Genomic DNA, 23,140 nt, shown 5'->3' with positions numbered 1-23,140 from the left:
CTCTGTGATACGCTATTGGGGTGACAGTTAACTTGTAAGCAACAAAAGCCACAAATCCCATTACTCATTTGTACCGTCTAAACAGAAACAATGTTGTTATCATATAGCACTAACGTAGCATGACAGTAAATTATTAATAATCATCACGTTAATACAATTCAAAGAACTCCTAGAAAAAAGTTAATATTTCCTTGAACGTTTCACAGCCACCTTCATCCCTATCCTCTTTGGTGAGGGGCCTTGGAAGGGAGATGGTTTAGTGGTTTGAGCGCATGCATGATGATGGTCTGAATTTTCTCCCTGGTTCACCCATTCTGACTTATTCTGTGCTTTTCAGTCAGCTATTTAGCCCAGCTAGGCCTCGGTTTCCCTGTGAGCCTTTCCCTCTGGAAGAAAATTTAAGTATGACCTACTGGAGAGGAGCTGTAATCTTTTATATTGCACCTGGACACCCAGGTAACAGGCCCCTATAGATCTAGAATATCATTTCACTCCTCCACAGATTGACACCATCAGCTCTGTATGCATTGCTCCCTCTGCAATGCAGTGTCCCTAAGGAAGCAGTCTCTAGGTCTGAGTACGAATTTATAGGAGGGGGAGGGGTCAGGTTATAGATAGTCGTGATAAAAAGTTATTTATGAGTCCTACGGAAAACATGGGGGACAAACTGACACTTTATTTCTAGCCTAAATTAGAAAAACTGGATTCTACCATAGTTTTGGGGTGGGCGTGGGGGGTTCAGGGTGAAGGAGTTTATGTGCAGATGTGCACTGAAGCTGGGGTGAGAGTTTAGAAAATTAGAAGGGGCACTGAAAGACCTTATTCCTTTTGGAAACCATGCTAAGATTCTGTGAGTTCTTTTTTCAATCCATTTTAAGAGTGTGAGCATGCTCTTATATTAAAGGGACACTTACCAAAGACGAGGACATAAATCCTGCAGAAAAGCAACCAGGCTGGGCATTGAGACTGCCTTTGCAGCTGTAAACACTGTTCCACAGCAATGGCAGCAAATAAAACCAGCACAGAGGTGGATGCAAACACTGCTCCATACCCATACCAGTCCATGGATATTATGCCGCTGCTAATGGTTCCTATTCGTGTCTTCAGTATTCTTTTGCATCATATTTGGGTAAATATCTATTTATACAAATCAATTATTTCTTTGGTTGTTTTTCTAAGTCAGTGGGCCACCTGCTATCCAGTGTCTGCCATTTATGGTGGTAAGATAAGTATCTGGGCAGGAGAAGCCATTCATTTGGGCAGCAGAGCCCTAATGGGACCCTAGAGGCCTGAACAAATTAATGTTCTCTCTTTAGAAGGCTAAGTTCTACCAAGGAGGGAGTCATTCAGGTACCAGGATTGTACATTTTGTTTCACACCCAAAATGCTTTCCTTCATGAAGTTTTATGTTGAAAGATCTCATAAAATCAAAGCTAATGATAGGGACTAAATTCTAGTTTGCCCTGGTTGTCTCTGAGTAGGACCATTTCCAGTAAAGTTAACAGCTGTGCATTGCAGGGCATCACCCTGTAGAACAGCAGCCAGAGTGTCTCATAATCTGCCCCAACTTTGATTTCTTTCTCTCTCCCGCTCTTTTCCTTCCTTTAATCCACATTAATAGCTAAACATCATCTCCTCCCAGAACCTCCTCATCTTCCTTTTCTTGTGTGACCTTTCCTTTGCGTGACCTCTCAAAATCCAGCTCCCCCTGGACACTTGAGATATTTCCCCATTTCTCCAACACAAAAATCCTCTTCTGGGTCCTTACATAGACCTGTTCCTATCCCCTTAATAGCACGTACCCCATTCTGTTTGGTCTCAGTGCTGGCTGTTACATCACATCTCTACTAGAGTCGTGAATTCTCTGCGGGCAGGAGACGTGCTGGGTTCTCAGTTCTGGGGAGTCCACTGCTTTTCTGTTCATAACATATGTTCAATAAAGATTTGAAGAAGGAGGCTAAAGGTAACAAAATCTGTGTAGCCTCAAAGTGATTTGTAGACCAAACATGAATGAAGACTCAGGATTAGAATAAAAAAGAAATATGAAGAGAAGAGTCAAGGAAATTAAAAAAGAAAAAAAAAAATCCCCTTTTCTGGAAGACTCCTCTCCTCTCTCTGCTGGCTCCTTCTTATGGAATGACCTCAGAAACTGTGACCTAATAGCCAAAGCCCGGAGACGCATACAAAATTCAAGCAGGTTTGATTTTCCTATCTGTGAGTGTGTGGTCCAAGAGATAAGAAGTAAATGAAAGGAATGTGGACATCTTTAGAGCCAAAGATATGCAGAATCACTTCAAATGATCAGCCTGTGTATGATGAGCAGGCTCCTCCAGTAAACAGGAGGATAAAGTCAAGGTGATGGTGGAATGCGGGTGACCACGAGCTTCTTTAAGTAGGGATAGAAAAGTGACACGGGCCATCATGATCAGAGGTAAGAGGGAAGCCATCTTGGCTGAAATCCTCAAGTCATTAAGAAGGCTTGGCAAGTTAAGGTACCTCCAACATTAAATGAGAACCTAACCCCAAAATTGTGTTCAGGGATCTAACTGCCCTTTAGCCACAGCTGAGTTGAAAACCTAAGTACATATAGGCATTTTTAAGACAATCAAAAACCATAAAGCTAGTATTTGGGGGGTTAAGAAAGCATCTGAGAAGCTGGTACTTTAATATTTTTAAATTGTAGGAAAACTTTGGCCATTTAGAGTAACAGATTGGATATGTAATTCCAATTTAAAATATGTCATGAACAACTGATTTAGATTTAGATTTAGATTTGTGACTAAGTGAAATCTTAGTTTTACATACAGTTTAAAAACATTTAAGAGAACTAAAACTTCATCGTATTTTTAAGTTTATTATGATGATAAGAATTATTTAAGTACTTGGGAAGGTTTTAGAGTCCAACAGTTTAAGTACCTAAAATGGAAAGAGAATGTATTAAATCTTTAATGGTTAAAGAAGTTTAATTAACCAGGTAAATGGAGCCAAATATTTAAATTTACTAGTCTTATATAGAGAATAATAAGATGTATAAACTAATTTGAATAGGCTAAATTTGAAATTTTAAAGAATTATTTTTTAATGTGTTACTTTAATAAGTCAAATATAAAATTTTAAATCCAAACTAACCCTTTAAATAATCTTTCTTATGAACAAAAACTATCCTCTGTGCACCAAAAATTCATACTGATACTTCCTTTCAGGTCACGGCTCAAATGCTGCCTCCTGAGAGAGGCCTTCCATGATCACCCGATTGAAAGCTGTCATCCTCTACTCTCCATGTTTCTCTGTCACCTCATCTAGCCCCTTTTATAGGTCCTAGTATAACTGGCAGTTAGAAATTTGTTTGTTTCCTAGTTTATTGTCTAGTTCCCAATTAAACTGTAAGCTTCAGAAGCAGGAACCATTTTTTTTTAATTCTCCACGGTGTTTCTAAAACCTAGCATAGTGCTTGGTACAAAGTAGGCACACAAAAAATATTTTTGAAGGAATGAGTAAATGAATGAAGTAAAAACTGAATAAGCCAGAAGCATTTTGGTCCATATATTACAAAAAATAACCCAAGAGGCCAAGATATTCTAAGAACCTGAGATCTTCATAGATTGATCGGCTATGTTTTTCACTCTCTACAAATATTACTTTTATATTTCCTCTTTCTAAAATGCAGAGCAATCTTATAGCTAGATGAAAACTTTGCCCATTTTATTGCTGCAGCAAACTTTTTGAGAGATTTGTTTACTATTTGACTTGCTAGAAACCTTAGTTTAGCAAGCAAATAATGCACAGATGATACCAAGATGGATAATAAAAGGTTGATAAATTACATTTATAACTTTAACATGAAGTACATTAAATAAACCAATGATGTATTTTTCAGGAGTTTCTAGTACTTTAAAAGTCGACAGAATGGAGAAAAGGATAACTATACTTCAAAATATGTTCCTATTTCTTAAGAACTTTGTGAAGCTAGCATATAAATGAAAGCATTCTATCCACTAGCCATGATACTAATACCAATGTGCTATTTAAAGTTCTAAGGAACTATTTACATTTTGATGCTGACTCTACATGTCATATAAATAGGAAGTTTTTTTGTACAGCTTGGCATTTTGGGGAAAAAGTTCATTCTATTTTTTTTCTGCTTAGTGGAAGAAAAAGTACACACTCTTGGGTCAACTTCTCTTTTTAATCTAAGAGGTCTCAGTTGAAATTAGCTTTAAGTTTGCTAATTACAAAACTCAACAGGGGTTTTTCCTTATTTGGTGTAACTCATATTTCTATTCATTAACCCCAGTTTTAAAAAGATTAAAAAGGCTGAATAGAAACAACTTAAAAGTTTGAAGAACAGCCTTTCTCTGTGATACCTTTAGCTACTTCAAGTGCAAACTTCCCCCCAAACTATCTAATTACAAATCTTTTGCGGTTGTAGGAGGCGGTAAAATTTATACATTTTGAACTTCCCAACTACACAGTGCGGCAGGGAGATGAGAAATCAGTCGATTTTTTTCATTCTATATATTGGGAAAATTTATGTCAACCTCAGTTACAAGGAAATCCGGGTTCTGAAGGGCAATCCTGCTAGCTGCTTTTCGCAGGGCCAAGCCACTGGGCTCAGATGCTTTCATTCTGGTGAAAAGATCATTACCAGGCGGCTCCGGGGAAGTTGGCCCTCCTGTAAGTGCGCTCCTTTGTTATGAATATGGAACAGATGGAGCCAAATCTATCTGCTCCGTAGGAACAAAAACACTTACAACCCAGCTCTCTCTATTAAAGACTCTACTTAGCTCCTTTATACCATTGGCTTTCTGTGCACTGCTGTGAGGTTTTGACTTTATAGAAAAAGGCACTTCATAAAAGCAACAGTTCTTACTCTTAAACCAAAGTGGCCTAAGAACTAAAGAAGATGAATACATGGTTTCACCCAGAGGACTCCTTGGAGATATGCAGATATTCAATTAAGGGTGTGTGTGTGTGTGTGTGTGTGTGTGTGTGTGTGTGTGTGTAGGAGGAAGACTGTATTCAATTCTGGTAAATGTCTGCATTAAAACAACACGAAAATATAGCGGAGAGCGATGAAGATGTCATGTTTCTCATTACGAGGATGGCATCTAATTGCTCTAGCATAATAAAATGCCAGAATTTAATTTTGTATATATGTCTGTAAGGCTAGTGAGGGCTGTCTTGTACAAAAAATATGACTGTGCATGACAAAATCATGCGGGTAAATATAATTAGTAATTAGGACCAAACCACAAAATAAAGGCTGTATGATGCTTCCTCACTATGAAAAATAGTAATAATTACACTCAGCATCATGCCAATTTGCTTTTATAATCTAAAAGATGTAAACACTCCAGGTAAAACCAATGCATGCACTTATTTATCAAGTTGATAGGGCGAAACACATCCAAAGGCCATACCCGCGATGTGCCGTTGCCAAGATATGTGTGTCGACAGCTAGGTAAGTCTCTCCGGCTTCTGGGTGTGGATGCACACTGTATATGCACCTCCCCGTGAGAGCAACAGGGGAAAGGAGTGTCTGCCTTATTTCATTGCATTTATTATACTGATACATTTAAAGTCTGGCTGCCTCTTCGGAGATAATTGAAAAAAGAAATTCTGTGGCAGCATGCTTTGATTCTGACTAAATCAAGTCTCCGGGCAAATTTCCTCCTGCCAGTGGAAGCACAGCTTGCCTGAAGTCGTAACCTTTGTTGGAGGAAAGGAACTGGCCTTGAAGCAGATCATGAAGCAGATGTTTTATGCCAAATCAGAGTCTGGGGATACGTAGGCTACTGCAAATAAAACTCTTCTTCTGTCTGTTCAATCATTTCAATTCCCTGCAGTGTGAAATATGAACTTGCCAACAAATGGCCAGCGTGCTGTGCCTCGCAGCAGGGGGGGAAAGTGCCACAGCTGTGCCAGAGACTGGAAAACTCGAGACGCGCATGACATGTTCATTAGTTCTCCTGTACAGCCAGGGCCTGAACCAAGCCATTCTCCAGAACTCATACTCGGGGCAGGAGCCGGGACTGCCTACTGCACCCAAGAGCAAAAGACATGATTTCCACCAAAATGAGACACAGGACGTGTCCTGATCTCTTGCGTGACCCCAGAAGGTTAGTCTTGAAGACAAGAAACCAAAGAGCAGATCTTCTCTGGGTACAAATAGATTGAAAAAAAATATGTCTGCCAATGATCATAGCTTTCTTCTGACTTTATTAGCAGCCTGCTCTGTGAGCAATAAAAAAATGAAATAATGAAATATACTTTGAGCCTCAAAGCATCTATTAGAGATTAAAATGGCCCAGTGCAGAAATATCAGAAAAATATCTTGTCTTTATCAGAAGGACGGAATTGTGGAAACTGGCTCACTTGTTGCAGGCAAATGTAACACTATTTCCTTCTAGCGTACTGGCCTTCTAGATCATTCCATATTACAGTTTCTCCAGAATAAAACAGTTGGTTTATCAAAATTAAAGTAAAATTAGACTAACAAGTTTCAATTTGAGGCCCTTTGCAGCATATTTAATATACATATTCACACATACCGTTATAGCTGTAATCCTAGATTATAAATATCCCATATTCAGTTCTATTGTGAGATTTTTCAAAGGTTATTCACATGCTTTCTAGTGCCACATTCTTTCGTTTTAATCATGAGCTCCTTAAATAGAAGTCATTTGCATCTGTAAACATTCCCTTGCAGTACTATTTAGCAGTATATTCTCTTTGTGCAGAGCTATTTTAAAAGGAAAATAAACCTTAATATGGAATAACAATCAAACATAGGCATGAAAAGATAAATTAGAGGCTTGAGAAGCCTCTGCAACCCCTTCATGCAATTTCTGAAAATATGTTTGAAGTTTCTCAATCTTAAAATAGCCCAGAATCATATAGTTTATTTTGGATGATGGATTACAGGACCACTACTCATATATTCCAAAGCATGACCTAAATCATAAGGGCATTTTCAAGAAATGAAATGAGTTTGAAATAATTTACTATTTTGAAATGAGGCCAAATAAGTACACATGGTTCAAGCTTGAAATGATAGACCATTATCACAACTAATGGCCAAGTTCTCATTAGTTTAGCATTTCTAAATGAATGCTGTAGTCAATAAATCTGTCGCAGAATGGTTACAAATGATTGTTTTAAGGGATTAATAACAAGACCTATATTTTTATTTTAAGATTCTTTTGGCACCAATTACTCTAGAATATTATTTCTCCATAATGTTTCTTTTTCTCTGTTTAACTTGACCAAATACAAATTAGAAACATGAAATTGTTTCTTAATTGATATAGAGCTTGGTGGGAGGGAACTTCATTTCAGGATGCATAAGAATATTATTATTATAATAGCTGCCATTTATCTACTATTTCTATGCACCAGGCACTGTGCCAGGTTTATTAAATTTAATCTTCAGAACAGTTCTGCAAGACAGGTATTATCCTCATTTCAGAGACGAGGAAACTGAGGCTTACAGGGACAAGTAGTTAGCCAATGACAGACGTAGCTAGCGAATAGCAGAACGGATACTCAAATCCAAGTCTTTCTGATGCCAAAACTATACAACCTCAGTTTAGAGCATAAATCATATTTTTCTTCATGACTACCCTACTTCAAATATTTGTTTCATAATTTCCCAGAAGCTCTTAAAAGTTCTTCCAAAAAAGTCTGGGGGTAGGTTAAAACTTGGTAGAATGTGACTGTGCAATCTTAAACATTTGCAGTAGATTTCTGGAAGAAAACCGAGTGGAGGTTTTGCCTGCAGAGACATGCCCTCTGCATATTTCCTAATCAGGTGCATGTCAAGAAAAAGCCTTTTAATATCATATTACTGAAACTGATGTACTCCTAAGTACCCGTATGTACCCCTGTAGGAGGAAATATGAAACAATACACAGTAACCCAAAGTTCCAGAAAGAAAACCGGGAAAGTTGGCAGCGTCATTAGTATATACTCCTCCGTGAAAGGAGCAATTTCTCAGCCTGGCATTGCTGTCTCTGACCTCATGGCATCCCCTGGGATTTGGGCAGCTCTTGCCTGCTCCCACCCCTGTGGTGCCTTAGCTTTGGCCTTGAGGAGAAGTAAATTAGCTGACAAAGTTGTGGCATAGGAACCAAAATTAACATGTAAAGCAGAAACTCCTTTTATCCAAAACCCAACTGAGAGGGCTCTGTCTGGAGGAGGGGCCTGCTGAGCCCAAGCCACTTGCCTATTTACATATAGACAACGGCCTTTCCTGATGCCTCAGAAAATAACAGATGCAGCAGATTCACTATTTTTTACCCTAAATTCAATAAAGATATGGGTTCATTAATAAGGTGGACCATGGGTGACTGTGTCTTTCTACTTTTTCTTTTTCTCTTGCAATGTAGGTATTTGATCCATGAATGTTCTACTCAACAGCATATGTAACATTTTTCTGCACCATCTATTTCCAAACATTCTTCTCCTTAATAGACTGAATCCAAAGGATCCCATCCAGCCAGGGAAACTAAGGATTCTGATCCACTCTGGACAAAGGGACAAGAGTCAAGAGTGATCCTGGTAGAACCTAAGTTAGAGCACATTACTCCTGCACTCAAAACCCTGCAAGGACTCCCACCTCACTCAAAGTGAAATCCTGAATCCTTACATGGTCCACCATGATCCCACCCCCTAATCCATCACACACATGCATTTACAGAGCTCTCCTCCCGTTCATCCTGCTCCAGCCTGTGGGCATGCAACTCTCCTCAGGCCCTTAGCGTTTCTCTGTCCCTCTGCCTGGAAAATCCTTTTGCCAGATAGACACATGGCTTACTTCCTCGTTTCCTTTAGGCCCCTCCTCAAGTGTTAACTATTAGAAAGTCCTTTCCTGATCTCTCTCTCTCTCTCACACACACACACACACACTCTCTCTCTCTCTCACGCTATGTAATTATATAGATCACCCTATATTATACAAAATTATATAGATAATTGCCCTATAAAATATATATTTAAATATATTTATATATATATTTAATATATTATATTATATGTAAAATAGCAATTTCCCTACCTTTATATTCTCTATTCTTCTTACTGTTTTATTTCATCATCATGGTATTTACCAACTACCTGACATATTTCATATTTATTTAGTTGCTTGTTTATCCCCCACCCCCCACTTCCCAGTAGAGTGTAGGTTCTATTAAAGCAGAGGTTTTGCCTATTATTTTCTCCACTGTATTCACAGAGTCTAAAATCCTATCTGGCCAGTGGTACACATTCAATAAATAGCTGTTGAATGAAGGAAGGAAAGACAAATGAATGAAGGACAAGGTCACCACCAGAAAATGCTTGTTTGCTCACTGATCTACCATAAATGCCCACAAAATCACAAGCTTGGAGTAGAAAAAGTAAAATAAAAAAGCCAATAACTGAGCAGGCATGTGAGTTTCCTGCAATGTAAGTAGGTCCTTAAGCCTGCTATAAATGTGAATAAATGACTTATTTTTCAAGATAGAGTGGGTTTTTACCCCCACATTGAATTAGGATGCACTAAAACACATCTGTATAAAACAAAATGATTTTAAAGTACTTTTGAAAGAGCTTCTACTCATAACCTGGTGGTTGTTTTCAAGGCATTCCTGTGAAGGGTGAGGGCAGATGATGGCAAAATACCAGCCAAGTATCAAGGCCAAGAAGGAGGGCACGTTTTTGCTGGTGGCCTTTATTTGGCATAATGCTCAGCAGCAGGAGCCCTGATGGGCCTGAAAATGCATAAGGGGGTGACAGACCTGGAGGCGAATCTCATCACCATCATAATCAATAGCTAAACACTGAGCATTTTTGCATCCTTACACCAATCTTCAAGCTTAAATCACTGAATCACAAAACTCAAGGTCGTGAACCTTCAGGACCATCTAGTTCAGTCTCCTCATTTTACATGTTTAAGAAACTGAGCTTCAGCATGTCAGAGAGGCCACATAACCTGCCAAAGTTCATCTTACTCAGGAGAAGGATACTGAACAGGCTGATCCGGCCCAGCGATGTTTATCAAAAAAAAGAGAAGTGTTCCCTCAAACTATCTCGGACAGAACTAGGGCAAAGAAATCATCCCCAACGCTCCTCTTAAATACAAAGAACCAAATTATTAGGAATTAAATATTTAATGAATTTATGGTATAGCTAGTTCTGTTAAAATTTATGAAATAGTTTAGTTGAACTTTTTATTTGCTGAACATATTCTTTAGAGTGCATGTAAAATCAATGTGTATAATACATTTATGTCCCTTTTATAGAAAAGAGTATAATTTTACTATGTTAAATAACTGTGGAAGCTTATGGCTACTGCATCTTTGCCTCTGACATAGGGTTGGTCATAGTTATGATTTATTTTTTCTCAAATATATAGTCAGAGACACAGTCTCAATTAAGATATTACTCCTGGAGGAAAATGGGAGGCACTTTACAACTATCTGCTTTATGATTCTATTTCCAGAAAGCACAGTGGTGAAAAGTGGGAGCTGTCTGTGACACTAATTTAAAAAACTAATGAAGTTATAGAACTGTTATTTCTCATAAGTAGCTACCAGCCCCCAATCTCTGCACAGTATAACACTGGATTATATGTGTGCAACTTCAGCAAGGCCAGACCTGCTGCCACAACCCGCCCTCAGCAATACAACACACACATACCCCTTTCCCCCCAGCCCCCTGCCGCCGCCATCTTGCTAAGGAAGATGTTTCTAAAATTTTATCTTGATTCTTGGGTATTAAGAATTTCACCCCGCCCTCAAAGAAATGTTCTTCCCACTCATCTAGAGTTATCTTTTCAAAAATTTCAACTACTTTTGCTCCTTGCAACCATTTTGATCCTGAAAAGTAAATGTAAATTGTAAAAATGTAGATTTTTAGAAATCAAATCATTTTTAAAATGCTCTAGAGCTATTGAAAAGAATTCCATTTCCCTAAATGGAATGATCACTCTGCAACTTATCTTTTGTAAAATCCTAATTTTCATGTGTCATGCTTGTTTAAAATGATATAGACCTGTTTAGATTTCCTCCAGGGGACAAAATCAACATCAATTATTTCTTTCTACCCCATTTCAGTTAAGAACTTCCTCTAGAACAGAAGGCAGAGTTTTAAAAATATTTAGCAGTGTCTGCCTTGTCATTTTCCCTAAGTCTACACAGATCAAAAATTCCAGAGAGGAGGAATCCTCACTGTCTGTGCCTTGGAGGGCTCGTGGAATCCCACGGACTTTCACACAGGTAGCTGTTCCATACTGTATCCATCTCCCTTTCCCTTCATTGTGCCACTATCTATACAGTAAGAAAGAAGAGATACACAGTGCATGCCCTCAGGACCTTACATTTGAGAGAGTAAGATACAAAATTTGAAACTGACACTATTGTTCTGAAGGAAGAAGCAAGGGGTTTGACAGATAGAGGTTGGAGGCTCTGTATCAGATGGGTCCTTTGAACCAAAGGACCTAGTCCAAGGTGCTAAATTCTACATCTAACCTGGGCACAAAGACATTAAAAGCCTCCAAGGGGCAGATTCAATTAGGGCCTTTGGGCAATCTGGATCCACTTGCTAATCTGAAGGGAGTACCAGCACAAGGCAGTTAAAAACCATTTACTGAATACCCAGGTCATGTTCGCCCTAGGAATTGAATCACAGGGGTAAGGACTATGCCTCATCATTCATTTTTGGATTACCAGTGCAAGGAGCCCCTGTAGAGCTTCATCCTAGGGTAGCATCCAAAGATGTCAAGGCTTTGAGGACCATTTGGGCCCAGTAGTCAGAACCTAACAATTCAAAGCACTAAGGGTGCTTTCCACACAGGCCTGTGCGTGAGCCAAGGATTCATGAGGGTGCAGTGGAGACAATGCTCAGGAGCAGCTATGCAGGTGGCTTGATGGCTTTATGTAGAACAATGAGATATCCACTGAAAAGACTATTGCGTAGTACTGTGGAGTGCAAAACTGGCTAGTTATTGATTGCAAAAATAAGATTGTCAATGCTCAGGACCAACTTTGAAGGCATATTAGTGAGTGCTTGTCTTCCTGTAGCCTCCAGAATAGTCATTCTTGAGGTATTCCTTAATATTTTCATCAAAGAATGTGAGATGGATTTGAGAATTAGTTCATAAGTAAAATTATTTGTGTGGGGGGGGGGTTAACTAGTCCCTAAAGACAACTAGCGAAACGGTCCATTAAATTGGGATGAAGTTCAGTAAAACCAATAAAGAATAGAAGAATGGCAGACTAAACATAGATATGTCTCAGGGAAAACAAAACCACAGCGGACTATAAATTGAATGTGTGTCCTACTGGTCTACTTATTTATCAGATCTATCTAAAGTGTTGTTTTCATGTTTTGGATCTACATTTAAAATAAGACTCCAGAAAAGTGACAAAAATTATATTAAAACTTAAAACAGTTCTCATAGGAACAGCCAGAGGAATGTAAGCAGTATAATTCACTATAAACACATGAATCCTTGAAGGAAGAGACAACTAGCCTGTATTTGTTGCTCATTTCAAAAAGAGGATTAGATGCAAGGATGTGGGTTCAACTATATAGAAAGTCTGATTATGCTGACTAGATAGAAAGGGCTGGGTGATGAATGGTATTAAAATGGATTTCCCACTTTTCATAATGTGGGGACCTGGAATTGGCCACCCCAAGATATGTCTCTTTGGCATCAGGATTATTTGAGGCTGATTGCTTTTGATAAACTGGGACAGGAAACGAGGCTCTGAGGAATGGAACTTGCCCTTCCTTAGGACACATTTACATTTGTAAGGTAAATCTCTATCTGTAAAAGTTGCCTCCCTCTCTGGACCAGGAAGAAGAAAGGAGATGACCTTCTCTCCAAAAACTCTTAATCAATACCAAAGGCAAGGACTTAAATCTGCATTTTATTGTGCTAGTCTGGTAACCTCCTGTAACTGACTTCCCTCCCCCTCCCAACTCTGGCATTTCTTTAAGGATTAAGCATCTTTCCTTAGGCTAGGAACTGATTGCTGCGCTCACCTGTGACCGCTCAGCTCCAGATGATAGACTAGCCTCCTGCTACGCCCACCCAGATAGCAGACCACTACCTGCTGTGTCCATCAAGCACTGTGCCGACAGGGCACTCTTGTGACTATTGTGGGAGGGACATTTCAATCACATGTGAAACACCCTGTTTGGGGGTATATAACCACTATGTGCACCCCCACTTCTTTGGTGCCCTTTCTTCCTTCGGGAAGAAAGGCCCTGGGCCATGGTTCCTCATAAAGCTTTGTTTAATTTTCTCTTGCTATTCTGTCTCATGTGAATTTAATTCATTCTCCGGCCAGACGAACCCACATTTGGGGAGAGGAAATGTCCTCCTCCCCTACAATGACTAGGAGAAGTATATACTGAGTATATTTTAAAGCTAAATGGGATTTTATAAATAATCTAACCTCATCCCATGGAAGCCAGATCCCTCAAGATGCTCCAATGAAAAAAGCATTCCAAAGTCTGCTAAGTTTAGTGAATAGTACGTATTGTATCACTCTCTTCAGAGAGTTACAATACACGACATCACATTTAAGGACCTAAGAAGTCTTACTGGGGGAAGGGGGAAACACTTTATTTAACCCTGAATTTTCCAAACTTAACTTAAATTTGATGTCAGAAATTGTAACATCTTAATAATTTTCTTGTTTCTTGGAACTACCCTGGATCCTCAATCTAGTGCAACCCCCTCATTTTTACATTTAAGAAATAGACTCAGTTATATGACTAATTCCAAATCTGACTAGAGTTGGGCAGTGGCAGAAATGGGACTTAACCGATTTCGCTGCATTTCTTATATTTTGTTGATGTCAATGAAATAAACCTGGAAATCGATAAAGATGATGTTTTCCATTATTTGCCTGGAGTCTGCTTTTTCATATTATCTCCATTAAAAGAGAGAAAAACAATTACATGTGAGAGAAACCCTAACTGAGTCACATTCTTTAATTTGTTGGACACAGTAAAGCCTGAAAAAGTACTAGGCAAAGATAAAATATTACTGTAAAACAAACTAGAAATATGAATGTTAAATTGATACTCTGTCCTGGTTGCACTTAAAGGATTTATTACATAGATTTTTCTCTTTGTTTTGAACAATTCCACATATTCTACACTACTACTCATCAATGAAATACAACCTTGTTTTGGCCAGTGGTTGTTTTTGCTTATTCAGCATCACTGCCCATCTTCCTTAGGCTAAAAACCAAACAACAACAACCAAAACTTGGAAGAACTCCTCTTTCCTTATTCCATGCAGTCTTGGTGGTATTGTCAATCAAGGTTCTCTTTATTCTTTCCAAAGGACAGCCATATATGCCAATCAAATTCCTTCTCCCAGGAACTTGAATTCTGAGTAGAGTGACACAAAGAATGCAGAAGTGTTAGAGCTGAGAAATGGCTAGGTCTTGAGGAGATAATTCTAATTATCCACTTGCTTCTATGTTCTAGATCCCCAGCATTGCTTTGGTTCCTGTCTATCCTGAGGTCTTTAGTTAAAAGACTCAATTTCTTTAATACAGAGAAAGTTTCTTTTTTTTGTTTCTTTAAGATACCTGGAATTGACAAATATTGTTTACAAGTGGAGAACCTTAATGAATATTGTATTCATCTTTGGTGTACTTCACAAATGTATAGGGAAGAATCAAATGTTCCTAATTATTCTAAGGGTCACATAGTTGGTAATGAATTATTCCAGAAAGAGAGCTGACATAAAAATGAAAAGTAATATTACTGTGATGGTTATATAGCTCAGATTGAATCATGAAGAGATATACCATTTATCTAATGTAAAAAAAAAAAAAGAATATTCAAGTAATTTAAGTGCGATGGGTAAAAATAGAGCTGCTAAAATACCAGGATTAGATAGGCATTTTGCTTATTTTATCTATAAACAAGGCTTGCCAAAATTTTTAAAAATATGGGTTGGGTGATATCAACCTTGGGCTTCTTATTGATTAATCTGTTTCTGATGGTAGAAAGACTTATACTATCTAGTGTCTTCACTATATAATTTTATCAGGGAAGTGACAAACCACGCTTTTCAGTGACACCTTGAACTAAAGTGGAATGTACAATAAAATACAGATTTCCTCAAATGAATTGCCAAAACCATTAATCTTTATCTAAGGATCCATAGTAACAGTTTGTTCTCAGTAGCAGGTGGGGGAGGGAGAGGAAATGTCTTCCAGAAAGCACTTTGGCAGTCAATCTGGTTGATAATAAAACTTGATGAAACATCTGTGATTAATATTAATTCTAATTCTCCCTTTAATGGATAATTGTGAAAAAGATAATTTATCCCATTTCATTTAGACTATAGCTGAGTTCTTCAATTTAGGAAAAGAACACTTCTCCATGTTTCTCAGGTATGAGACTCTATGGGGAAAAAACAGGTGCATAAAACCTGCCAATGGTAAAGCAGTGTTCTAGTTAGCCCTGGAAAATATTTTGTTCGAATTTAACTGACCACTGCAGACTTGGATGTGACCCAAAGAATGGTTCTCTAAGTGACACACTGGTATTTTTGTATCTTCAACATTGTAGAACATTCTAGATAAACCACCGTGAACTGACTTAATATATTTTGGTCATATTTGATTCTGCAAAGAGTGTGAGAAAAATGCCCTTGTGAGTAAATGACAGTAAGCTATTTCTGACCACCAGTGTACTTCAAAGTAGTTGATGATAGGAACTATTTTTGACACATGCAAATGTATAATTTAAAGTGCCCATAAAAATTTGTCACAGAAGCTACCATTAATTTTGACAGAAACTAGGAAAGTAACTAATTGCCTTTCAAATATCAATATTAAGAGCGCCATTTATTAAACTAGCACTTTAACTCATTTATACATGGAAACCTTGATGCGGAGTGAAGCCTCCTGCCCACATGAACACACCTCATAAGCGACGGAGTCAAGAACTAGATCGCCTCAACCTCATCTCATCTACTTTTCTAAACTTAATAATATTTTTAAAAGGAACCAATTAAATAATGGTCTTATTTTCTAGAAATCAGGACATATTATATGGTTAAAAACATGACTGCTGTCTAATTCAATATATAAGTAAATAACGGTTAAATATACATCACTGTTGACCTTTAATCATAACTAAATCATAGCTCCATTTAGATATACTCCTCTTTTATCAGACTCTAATAAACATCGGGGAGAAGAAAACATAAACTGACAAGCACGAAAGGTCACAGACAATAGGCACCCCCTTCTTCAATGCACCTTTCAAAACCCTGATGGTACATAAATAGAATATTACAGAAACTCCTCACTATTTTTTCCTTTCTCCTCAAGTACACATTTTCCTTCTAAACTGTTGGTCCAAAATGAATATTTCTTATCACTTGACATCTTGCCTGTTTCCTCTCTATTTTTTTGTGGCTTTCTGATGCTTATCCTCAATACGCAGCTTACCACTTTGTAAAGGGAATTCATTTCATAACAAGAAGTCAGAAAAAATTGTTTAAGAAATACAAAAATCCCAAAGGGTTACCTTTGTTCTTGTAACAAGGGGTTCTTGTTTGAATTAGCCTGGTGAAATTTTAGCTTATTTATGGATGAAGCAAATGAGACACTTGCTTGGTGAGGCAGAAGGTTTTGTTCTGACCATCGTCAATGCGCTGACTCCTAGAATCTCAGTCTATCTTAGGCTTTATCTTAGACTAGCTTGGTCTCTCTCTCGCCAGGGTTCCCTCGGTTATACAAACGTTCACAGAACAGAGACTGCCTTTTCTCAACACCGATGCTGCTGTTCCACTCACTCAGACCCTCCACTCCCCACTTCTTCCATGTCTGCAACTGACTCATCTATCCCACTTTTAGCCAATCTTCCCGAAGTGTGGTAGGAAGATCACCTGCCAGAAAAACTGCTGGAGAGCTCGTTAAAAATGAAGGTCCCTCCTGCAACCTCATAAAATTTAACGAATCAGACTTTCTGGAAGCAGGTTTTTAGAATCTGCATTTTTACCGCCCTTTGCAGGTAGGTCACTAAAGTTAGGATAGTGAATTAAGCCCTGAGACCAGAATTCCACCTTGTCCCTCAGATCAGCACTTCACATCTTTAATGTCTTCCTCCTGAAGCAATTTTCTCTCTCTCTTTTTTACGGACAGTCTCAATCCTGTAATTTACTTTATTTCTCTTTTTGCCATTATTTATTTTTCTCACATTGGACTGTGAGCTCCTGGAAGACAGAGATTAACATTGAGTACTTTCTATTGCTGCTCTATGGTGCCTGCTACATTGGGCTGGTGGGTACACACAGCTCAGTAAGTACTGTTGGGTGGACTAATGAGAAAATAATACATAATACTGAAGTGTATCCTTCTATAGCTACTATAGATTTTCTACAAATTTAATGATGCACAAGTACTGACAGCCCAAGTAGAGTTTAATAAATGGATTTATGCAGCATTTTGAATATAAATATTTCAGGAAATAGCTGCAATAAATCTTCTAAAATGGACTTTAATAATAACTAACACATTGTATCAAAAGGTCAGAAATTCTGCTATTTGGTTAAATTAATAATCCAGCAAATGTTATTGATTTAGCAATTCAACTTAATAAAAACATCATAAAAGCTTATGCAAAAAAAATTAAAACTCTAACTATGGCAAAGAAGCTGAAGGGAATATAGAAACAACAGAAATTCAAGTAAAGGGTATTACAATCTCTGAGATTAGAAAAATTTCTTCATAAGCACTAGTACTATTTATGGAATAAGCTTCTGAACACTACTTGCCATACATGGAAAAAAGCGAAGAGCGTGAACATTGGAGCCAGAATGCCTTAGCTCAACTCTGGACTCCATCACACATGAACAATATGATTTTAGACAAGTTATTTGACCTGCCTGTACTTCACTTTCCTCATCTGTAAAATGGGGACAAGGATACCGCCTAACACATCGCTGTGATAACATAGGGATGAGACCATATATATAAAGGTGGAATGGATAAGTGTTCACTACCTGCTAGCTATGATTCTATAACCAGCCAGCACCTAGCTCTAAAACCAATTTCTATGTATTTATATGATAAGGCCCAAATGAGTTTCCCCTTCAAAAACATACTACTGCCTTTGGCCTTTGGAATTTGATAAGCTCCAAATTCCTCAGACGAGAATTAATGGCCCTCCATAATCTGGCCCAATTTATCCAGTTTTATTTTCCAAGTATATTCCATTTCAGTCAGACTTGTTCTTTTCATTGATCCCAAAGTCTTTGTTGTTCTGATCTCCTTGTCAGGAGAGGGGAGGGAGGTGAGAGAGGAAATCCACCTGAGCTGTGTGAAGCTTGTTCTCTGGAGGGCAGCCCGGGGATCTCCCCAACTTTGGCGATCGCCCTCATGAACCAGTGCCCTGAGTCCTTGTGTGTAAAGCTGGGTGATGCACACAGCTGCTGCAATTCTGGAACTCCATTCTCAAATTTCTAAATGTTATAAATTCTCAGAATAGCCCTTCTCCTACACACTCTCCGCTCCTCTTTCTTGAATTTGCAAAAGTGTTAATAACTCCAAGTCTGTGAAAACTGGTGGATTTTAAAGAACAGCAGCAGCAACAGCATCTACAACTAATAACAGTAATGGAAACAGTAATTTGCAGCTGCCGTGCTGCTTAAGGACAAGATAAGGCAAACCCCAACATGTCATATTAACACACTGCGAGGTTGAAACAGCTGGTCAGGAGGTTTTGCAATATATTCCCCAGTGCCTACACTGTGCTATTGATTTTGTTAATCGAGTTTAAAACTCTGAAAAATGACTCCGGGTAACCAAAGAGACACATACTTTCAACAGTCTTGCTAATCATTAAATGTCTTCATCACAATTGAAGTAGGGAGAATGAATGACACATTTTATTACGGCATCATGTTCTGCCCCCACACACCATTCAATAAAGCTCTACTTTGTTTTAAAAACCCATATACCTCCTAGTATGTGAATCTCAGGGAGAAGTTGGCATGAATCTTCCCTCTATACATCACATTAGCCATTTTTAGAACTGAATCTGCCTTAACTTCCAGGGTGTAGGTAGGGCTTGCACAACGACTCACCAAGGGCACTGGAATTCTGTCTCCTTTTAATTTCTTTTAAAATGTTTATTATGAAGCAAGTGAATAAACAGCTTAGGCTTGGAGTCAAACAGCGTGGGTTCAAATCATGACTCTATTACTAACTACATGATCTTGGGCAAGTTACTTAACCTCTCATCCTCAGTTTCCTCATCTTTACAATGGGTATAATAATAGCAGCTACGCTCACAGGTGAGAATTCAATGAGTAAAACAGGTAAGTGCTTGATACAGTGCCTGGCACATCGTAAAGTGGCAATAAATGCTAAATCACTAGAATTATGATTATCAGACAAGTGTTAGGGAGCAGTTATCAGTCACGGCTTGAGTAAGCCTTCAGCAAAAGGCTGCTTTTATGACAATAATTATTCTGAACTAAACTTCATTTAAATCATTGCTGCATTCATCATATGGCCTCAAACCTAGTGAAATGAATTGCTCCCAGTGTATACAACAAGACCTTTAGCAATCTATTAAAAGTGGAAAATGTACCTATTCACTTCTTTGGCCTCTATTTTACTCTGTTTAGGTTTGTTCCTCAAAAATTAGGCCTAAAATAGAACAAAAAGTTCTGAATTTGAGGCTGAGGACCCACTGAAACTGTCCATCAATTCAGATTTTAGTCAGAGCCTGTGATCATGTACCTAAGGAGAAAAATTAACTTTTAAAAATTTTTGTAAGAAAAAGAAATTAGAAACAGAAAATTTATTTTAGAAACTAGATATTAAAGCTACTAAAAACTTGGCAAGTTTAAATTAAAAACAGTATATTCTTTTTTTAATGATTCAGAGACATTATTTGTTTTTAAAGATGGGGGTACAAAAGGGAGTGCTAAACTCTAAACTAAAACTTCTCCCATTAATGTAGATAAAGCCAGGTGGAAATATTGTATATCTCTGAAAATAGTAAAATGGAAAGGTATTATCATTCTAATTTCTAACAATAATTGTAGGCTGAATATCCAATTCATGATATTTTACTTTGGGGGCTCAGGATGAGTTAATATTTCATAAAACTTTAAATTTTAAAACCAAACCTAGATATAGCATATATACTAAAATTCTGTTCCTGATGGGGATTTTCTACAATCTGCCTAAAAATCTTTGATGGAAAAGAAGCCTGTTGCCAAAATCCACATATTTCCCTTATTAAACCGCGGAAAGCCATATCCCCAGAAACCGTATGCCAAGCCCACAGGATACTCATGAACTAAAATAATGAATGATAATGCCTCGTTCTCTGCATTAATATTAAAGAAAAGAGAAAATAGAAAACTTTATAGCCACTATCAGCTCTCTGACCATAAATCTCAAGTTTTGAGAATTGCTTCCCAAAAGGGTAGGGAGCAGGGATGAGTTGTGAGAGCGCTTTGGAGCCTAGAGATATTTTTTAGCAAGCCAGCAAAGCACTGACACAAATTTCTACATATCTCTGGCTGTGAAAAGTCTCATTTGTGGTGATTTATATTTCCTCATAAAGAACTCTGTAGATAATATAAGCCTGCTGTGAGGCTGTATGACAACTTTCAAACCAAGAGTTACGCGACCATTCTGTTAAAATAGAGCAAGAATAGATGAGTGGGAAAATTGGTAGAAATAGTATTTCTTCTGATGAAAGGCCAAAATACTGTTCTTCCAGCACGTACAATGCTCAGAGAGTTACCTCTCACTCTGTGTGCCTGTCTTATGGATAACATTGTGGCCATCTCTACGAGGAAGTATTGGTTTTTTCTGAAGATTGACTATGCGTTTGGTGTGTGCATGCTTGTGTAATTTACAACAAATGACACTTAGATATCATCACACTGGAGTTCAGTTGCCTTAATAAGTTACTAAGGGAAACACAGAGAATAGCATGCTGACAACCCAAAGTCAATGAAGTATAAACACTGTTATTCTAAGTGTCACTGGCATGTTATTTCCATTTCTCCTGGCATCTGCTCTATGCAACCCTGCACATACACATGATACAGCAGCTCATTAAACTGTTTTCAGTTAACTCTGAAACCAAATTAGTACATTACATGTTTATAAGGCTGAGAATTACTGCTTCCTTGCGAAATTACACAATTAATCAGGTGCGTTATTTCTCTAGGAGATGTGGCCACTTTTGACATTTAAGGATAAAAAGAACAATCCTTTAATTTAACTGTTCCATTTCAACATTTAATCTCAGTGGGGTAAAAAGAAGGAAAAGGTGACATAATCCCTTTCTCCCGCTTCGGAGGTCAGAACTCTGCATGTTCCCTTAGTCTCATAACAGCATTTTAAATTCTTAAAAGGAGCACAAATAAAAATTATTTTGTTTTTGAACTTCTTATCTGAGTGTCACAGCCTTTGAAAAACTCAAACAATGGGAAGACTACTTATGAGCCTTACTTTTTTATGGCTGATACTATGAATTTCCATCAAGTCCCAATTATTCCACAGCTTTTAAGGCTCCCTTTGTGAGCTTTAAGAACGCTCCCAAAGTCAAAATCTATTAAGCAGTGACGTTTGCTCCAGTTCCCTTTTTCACAGAACCGGCATTAATTTCTCTGATTCTTTTTAACAGTATCTCATCCTTTAGTCAGGTCATTAAACAGGGCACGTGTTTCTTTCTAAAATATTGACAAAGGTTTTAAAAATAATAAAGCGTTTAAAAATATCTTGTGTCCCTGTCAATTGCGTCCTCTCCCTTTGATTTACTCAGACTATCTGAAACACGCTGGGTGAAGCGTCCATGCTCCAGCCGAGCCTGGGCTGATGCCAAGCATTCTTGTTCACGAGGTTAACAGTGCACCTGGCAATCAACAACTGTTTTCATAAGAGAAATTTACAATTAATCCAGAAAAATATCCTGAAGTCCCTCAATATTCTCTTTCATGCTCTTTATCTAACCTGCATTTAAGAGCCCTTGAAATCCGTTATGCCTTCCTAAAAGATGGCTAGGGACAACTTGAAACAGACACAATTCTCTAAACTCATTCTTTAAATAAAAAGGTGCATTCTTGCAGGTTCACTAAAGACCACTGGAAGTATACAAAGGGAATAGAATGACTATTTTTATACAGAAATCTGATATAATCCCAGACAAACTTCCAGTGTCCAAGTGGAGAAAAACTGTTCCATTGTATGTTCAAAATAAAACCAAAAAAAAAGCAAAGTAGATTTTAGTGCCTAAGATATACTCTGTATCTATATCTGAGCAATTACTATTTGATGTTTGTGCCACATTCATTCTCTTCCACTTTAAAAAAATATTAAAATCTGTCAATTTCCTAACATTGTCCTTCAACTCCCTTCTCGATTAATATAAATATGCTTTCTGAATACCATGCTCTGAGTCTACATACCAAAAGAATACAAGAGGTGAACTAGTATTTGACCACAGTCCTTCTGGAAATTTCACTTATAAACCTCTTGAATCTATATGCTAGAGCATTTAATGCTAAAATAAGACTCCAGTAGTCAAAAACATTTTTCTATAATAAAAGCAAAATGCACACACACATTGAAGCAAATATTGAGTTGTTCGTTTTAAGAAAGTACATTGTACTTACAAGTCACCTCCCCTGCAAGAGTAAAAGACTAGGAAGGATGAAAAAGATTACCTCCTGCTTTGATAAATGTGCCATTTTGACACTCTTCTAGTTCAATGAGAACAACTCAGAAAAAAGGCGATTGGCGTGAACTGTCAGGACCAAAATAATTCTTAATGTAGATTACTAAAGTAAGCTGCTGAAAACCCAGACATCTACAGGGAAATGAAGAGTTCCTGAGGCAGATGTAGTTCTAGCGTAACGTTCCTTCAGAATATAGGGCGTGGACTTAAAACGTGAATCTTTACTAGGCTTTGAGGAGATTTTTTATCAAACTAAAATATCAACCAGGGCTATTCAAGTTGCCTTAACTTTTCAAAGGATGCAAGATTTTTTGGATGTGGATTATTGAAGTTATCTTTTTGGTGGTTGACTGATCCTTTAAAAAATATTTCCTTAATTGAGTCTTGGAAATAAGAAAGATCATGAAAATAA

At 37.8% G+C, this 23,140-nt stretch overlaps 1 protein-coding gene and 1 non-coding gene across 3 annotated transcripts in view; one reads left to right on the top strand and one right to left on the bottom strand.

Annotated features, from left to right (window-relative positions):
• EFNA5 (ephrin A5) overlaps positions 1-23,140 on the bottom strand; it is a 270,814-nt gene that overhangs the window by 17,619 nt on the left and 230,055 nt on the right. The gene's annotated exons all lie outside the window — the stretch shown is intronic.
• LOC123289993 (small nucleolar RNA SNORD77) lies at positions 14,767-14,831 on the top strand. The gene has a single exon (XR_006534275.1). It is a non-coding gene; the product is annotated as a small nucleolar RNA SNORD77 (small nucleolar RNA).

Source organism: Equus asinus, chromosome 9, assembly GCF_041296235.1.
Source record: "Equus asinus isolate D_3611 breed Donkey chromosome 9, EquAss-T2T_v2, whole genome shotgun sequence".
Lineage (NCBI taxonomy): Eukaryota > Metazoa > Chordata > Mammalia > Perissodactyla > Equidae > Equus > Equus asinus.
The sequence above is the reverse complement of the archived record's forward strand: the minus strand, read 5'-3'. Positions and strand labels throughout refer to the sequence as shown.